This window comes from Hypomesus transpacificus, unplaced genomic scaffold (assembly GCF_021917145.1).
Source record: "Hypomesus transpacificus isolate Combined female unplaced genomic scaffold, fHypTra1 scaffold_208, whole genome shotgun sequence".
In the NCBI taxonomy this organism is placed as follows: domain Eukaryota; kingdom Metazoa; phylum Chordata; class Actinopteri; order Osmeriformes; family Osmeridae; genus Hypomesus; species Hypomesus transpacificus.
In genome coordinates this window covers 208,934-214,933 of record NW_025813748.1, presented here as the reverse complement: position 1 = coordinate 214,933, position 6,000 = coordinate 208,934, and positions in this window count along the sequence as shown.

Sequence of the window (6,000 nt, the reverse complement as noted above, 5' to 3'; positions counted from 1 at the left end):
CAGCACAGTGCTACTCTATATGAATGTACTGTGATGTGGGTCTCTTCATGTGGTGTTGGCTGCATGATCATATTTCATAAATACTACATTTGAATTTTTATGTCCAGAGTATGCAATATTCATGGTAAACTGAATATGTTAATATGCTGTGTTTATTTATGAGTCTCTGCCAGACTCCTACTCTTAAGTATAACCCAGGAGAAAATGATGCATAGATACCCATGCTTATTAGGTGGCGGTTTGTGTGGGCACAACATGATTGATAATTAACAACTTAATCTATCTGGTACCCAAGTCATAATTCTACATCTGGCGTCATTTTTACCTTGACAGTCAAATAAAAAATGATAGTTTTATGAGACGTGGGAAACATCTGAAAACAAATGGGCGAGCAGAGCAAATGGTAATTTTAAAACAACAACACAAAACCTCGCTCGGAAATCCAAGTCGAATGACAGGGGAAAGGAAGGAGACAGGCTTTCACACACGACCAGCGGCAGCCCTCGGTCGTGTGCAGCGTCGTCCGGGGCTGGGGAGACACGCTCGTGTGTTCTAATGACTGAGGAAGGAAGGGAGGCAGAAGGAGACAGGTCTGCATCCTTTAGTCACACATTTAATCCTAATGCTTCATTCCCTGACGTTCCCAGCCTATAAGTGCTGTGGAATTACCAGTCTCATCCTCAGCCAGTCCTTCCCCCTATTGTTTAGAGAGCCGTTAGCATGCCAGAGATGCTCCAAATACAATTTTACATCCACTTATGGAAATCCATTGTTCCTTGAACATTTCCCCCATACAAACCAATATATGCTTTTCTAAAAGGTCTCCGACCTCAATTACATCAAAGCCGGTTTGTCCCTCTGCTCAGCAGCCGGCTCAGAGCGGGGGACTACTGTGTCAATGCTACCCCCTTGTGACGACCATGCAGCAGAGACTGCCTGCTCTTCCAGGAGAGGGGATCTGAACCAGCACGTCAGACAGCAGCAGGAACGATGTGTCGGTGTGTAGCTCTCTTGCTCTTGTAAAAAAAAAAAAATCCTCTTATTCTTTCTTTACATGCCACACGTTTGTGTGTGTGTGTGTGTGTGCCCATACTGTAATTTATCCTTGAAAGTAAATAGGATTATCTATCTGACCACACTGTGTGTCTGTGGTCTCTAGCCATCAGATATTTCCTGCTCATAACGTGATATGGACACACAACTTTGCGATGAATTGTGTTGGCTCTGTGTCTTTAAGATAACAGGATATCTTAAATATGGCATGAAACCGAGAAGTATAGATGTAATGAAAGATAAAAGAAGAGAGAGATGAAGAGGGGTTTTATTTGCACAGTGCTATTGATACAACATCAGAGCTCACGTTTCAGTGTCTGCAGATCTTCCATTGACACCTGGGATGTCTGGAAAGTTGCGATGCTGACATGCAGACAGATGTGCGTGTCAGAGCCATGAGAGGGAATATTTCAGAGGGCACTTCTCCTGCCACTCCCGTCCTTGTAGGAGGAAGGGAGGCTGTCTTTTATTGTGCCGAGTTGAAAGGAAATAATTAGTTGCCACAGATATAATTCTGTGCAGCAGGATAGTAGGCTTGTCAAGAATCACAGACTGGAATTTTTTTTGGGGGAAATAAAATAAAAAAATTAACAGCCAAATCCTCAGAAGAGTAGTTTGCCAAGGGCCGCTGTTTTTAGTCTACCAGCTCGGTCTACCTTCAAAGCATCTGGGTTCCACTGAAAAGTTTGAACACCCGTTTTTTCAGTTCATGTCTACTGCAGTGCAGTGTGTGGCCGCATGAGACATGCCTGTTTCTGAGCTGTATGTTTCTATGAAATCATCCCAGCGAGACGTTTTACTAGTGAGGGGCGACCAGGATGGGATGTCTTGCAGGTTCCTGTCCCCACCTCCTGCTGTGTGATGTCGGTCACCATGGTGACTTCCAAGCCAGTACTCCCTTCCCATTTTAGAACATGTCAATCATAGGTCATGTGACTGCAGGAGCCCCTCCCCTTCCTTCTCACTGACACCTCCCATTGACTTTCTTTCAAGCGCATCAGTGGGTCTAAACCATTTCATTAAGAGGGTGGCCCAAACCACCCCTTCTACGGACAGGTTGATTTGTGCCTGGTTGGCAGGCTTCAATACTGCCTATGACTTTTAACCACTCCAGTATGTATATTTGACATCCCTGTGCACTTTCATCTGTCATTAATGGGCTTTGTGCCTTTTTGGAGATGTAGCTTGTGTCTGTGTGAAAATGTGCCTTTATCCTTCTTCACCGCTAAGAGGGAGGAGGAGAGGGATTTCTTTTTTGGGCAATACTGTGTTTGTGGAAACATGTGATCTGATGTCTTGCAACAGTGTGGTTATTTATGTCATACAATCATTCCAACCCTCTCAGGATGTTGCATCCAAACATGACCATAATATAGATTTAGATTTATTTGTCTGCAACCCTCCAATAAAACAAAACCTTAGCATTTCCATCTCTGGGTTCCCATTCCAGAGGGAGCTGCCGGCTGAACCATTTTTCAAGCTTTATGAAGAAGAGATGTGAGTCACATTCATGGTAGGAAAAGACAGTGGTGTGCTGCCTAAGTGTTGTGCTATACGGAAAGAAGAACAAGACTTGAATATTCCAGAACTCTCCGAGGGGTTTAGATGCGGCGCTGCGTATGGGTACACACATCACTGCCCCCTCTGCTACCACATCCTCCATCACCTAGTCCAACCTCCTGTTCGGTACTCTGTGCAACACTTTCTGTTTTTTTGTTGTTGTCGTTTGCACTCCCTCTTTTTCGCACGCTCGCACGAAAACGTAAACAAGTTTACCCACGCGAAATCAGGGTGGCTTCAATCTCATCAAGAAAGAAATGTCGAAAGAGCGAAGAAGGGGAAAAAAAAATCCTGCATTATTGTGGGAAGGGAAAAACGAAAAGTTCTACTTTTTAATGACGAGTTCATTTCGAGTGCGATACGGTCTTTTTTATGACGTGCTGATGAAGGAAAGAAGAATGGAGGAGGAGCGACTGGGTCCTCTAACTCCGTCATCACGCCACCAAAGCAAGTTTGAGGGTGTTTGTGGCAAGCCAGCCCTCTTCTCCCTGACCAAGCTCATAAATGCACTACTATAAAAAGAGGAACTCGAGGCCTCAATGGCTTTTACTTAATTGTGTGGTGAAAGGGGGTAAGGGTCCACTCATAAAACTTCAATAAATTGTGCATTTTCTCAATGACTTGTTGGCATAGTTGCAGTGGGGATGCTGGGGTTGGGGTAAGTGGACTTACTCCCTGGCTGGAATAAAGACCATCACAACTGTGGAATCAGAAACAGATCCTCTGGTAACATGCAAGAACACTGCAACAACATTTGAGCTATTCAACTGGTATCGTAACTGTATAACATAAGTATACAGTATTACTATCTACGTTTCTCTGTACACCGAACAACAATTGATAAAGGCATTGAAATAGTCAACTTTATGGATTGGTGATTGATATAGGTGTTAAAATAGCAAACGTAGAACACACTATGATTATACAATAATGCACAACTGAACTGAAGAAAAATCACATTGTTGGTGTGTCGAATCGATGGTGTTGTTTCAGAAAGTGTGTTATACATTTCTCTGTATCAAATGTTCACGTTGTCCCTAAAGAGTACAATCACCTACAGAGTTTTCGTCAGCTGAGTGATTCCAGAACGCCACCAGAACATGCACAGTAAAAATGTGACGGACACAATGATTGTCCACCCACTGAGAGACAGCATCCAGCCTGTCTAGAGAAAGGAGAACAGCATGTTGGCTTGAAGGCTTGGGCACGACTTGGGAGTCAGCTTGACAAGGTACCGTCCCCACTTCACAGCTACTCCAACAACACAACACTTTCTAATTTCTATTTGATGATGTAGGAATCACAATAAACATGTCACTTCTCAAGCCGGGAGACATCCCGTCGCGGGCTATCCGACTTCACTCATCGGGACTGGCCGCCTGCTTCCAGCCGTCTGTGGAAGGGCAGAATATTGGTTTCTCCCGGTATCTGTAATTAGCAATGATCAAGAGGGATTCTCAGCAGTAGGTAACGATGGTAGTCTCCTCAATGACCCTGATAGATGGTCAATTATAATGATCAGGTCGTAGTGGTTATTGGATTAAAAGTGCCAGTGATGGGCCCTTTTGGCCTAGCCCGGGTAATTATCACATTCATACATGATTTAAAACGACAGTGTTCAACGGACGGAACTCGCTTTTAATTTAATAATTCTGTTATCTATGTATTTATGCAAGAGTTAACAATGGATGGACGGAATAGGGTAAAGCAATGAGACTGGGATTAGCGTGATAACCATGCATTAAGTCTGCAGCGCCGTGATGAAACCCTGTCAGGCCTGACACAGCCAAAAAAAAGATTTGACTGTGACATACTATTGTTAATAATTCATACTGAAGTAAAGTACTGTAATATGTCAGAAACACATACCAGGCATTTGTGGACTTTCAGGGATTCAAGTATGTTTTTGTAGGTAGGGCTTCTGTGATAAAAAGGAAATATGGCTGCCATGTAATGTGTTATACCCATTGCTTGTCTATCTTTAGTATGGATCCATGCCAATAGAGAGTGGATGTACTGATCAGAGCTGTCAATCCGTTATTTTCTTCACCCCGCCCCCCCCCCCCCACCCACCCCGTCTGTCATTCCTGCTTCTGCCTGTGTCACGGTAAAGCATCGCTCTCCTCCCTCCCTCTCCTTTCTCTCTCCCTCCCTCTCTCTCCTCCCTCTCCTTTCTCTCGTCCCTCCCTCTCTCTCACTCCCTCTCTCCCTCTCTATCTCCTCTCTCTCTCTACTCTCTCCTCTCTCTTTCTCTCTCCTCCCTCTCTGTTCTCTCTCTCACTCCCTCTCTCTCTCCTCTCTCCTCTCTCTTTCTCTCTCCTTCCTCTCTGTTCTCTCTCTCCTCCCCCTCTCTCTCTCTCCTCCCTCTCTCTCTCTCTCTCCTGTTTCTTCTCTCTCCTCCCCCTCTCTGTTCTCTCTCTCCTCCCCCTCTCTCTCCTCCCTCTCTCTCTCTCTCTCTCTCTCTCCTGTTTCTTCTCTCTCCTCCCCCTCTCTGTTCTCTCTCTCCTCCCCCTCTCTCTCCTCCCTCTCTCTCTCTCTCTCTCTCCGGTTTCTTCTCTCTCCTCCCCCTCTCTGTTCTCTCTCTCCTCCCTCTCTCTCTCTCTCCTGTTTCTTCTCTCTCCTCCCCCTCTCTGTTCTCTCTCTCCTCCCCCTCTCTCTCTCTCTCTCCTGTTTCTTCTCTCCTCTCTACTCTATCTCTGTCTGCTCTCTCTTTCTCTCTCAGGCTCTCAGGTGGTTTCCAGACTGCAGACACCTGAATGGAATCAACAGAAAGACTGCTCTGCTCTCGGGGTGACTGAAAGAATACATCACTGCCGTGTTCATTTGTTTTTCTCACTAGCTAGAAAAGGTCAGTCAGTGGATTATGCTGCAGTGCTCGGTAGAACCCAATAAAACCCAAACAATGAAAACAATATCATCCATATTTTAAACAGCTGGTGCCTAACATGAGGAGACTTACACTAGGGTGCCAATTATTCCTCTACTCAGGGCTTCAGAGGAACAGTAGCTGTAGGTAAAGCTCCTTCAAATAAGAGTCTTTTTTTCGTAGATATTGCAGCAGATGACAGCTGAGAGGACTAAGGAAGTACGACAGCAATCAGAAACGTTTGGAACACAGTTCCCATACTCAATTATCAGTTTGTTTTTTTCTGAAGAAAAAACGAACAAAACAACAATAAAAAAAACAAATGCAGATGTTTTTTGTTTGTTTTCCAAGAGGCACATGGGGTTGGTTGCGTTCTTGGTCTGGTACTGTTTCTTCTCCGTGGGCTTGTTAAAGTCAGAGCTGCACAGACTGTGCTCCATAATCCTGCTGTATTATTAATCATATCTTCCTGTGTCCCCCACAACCACAGCTAAAAAGTTCCCTTCTGATTTAACCTGAAA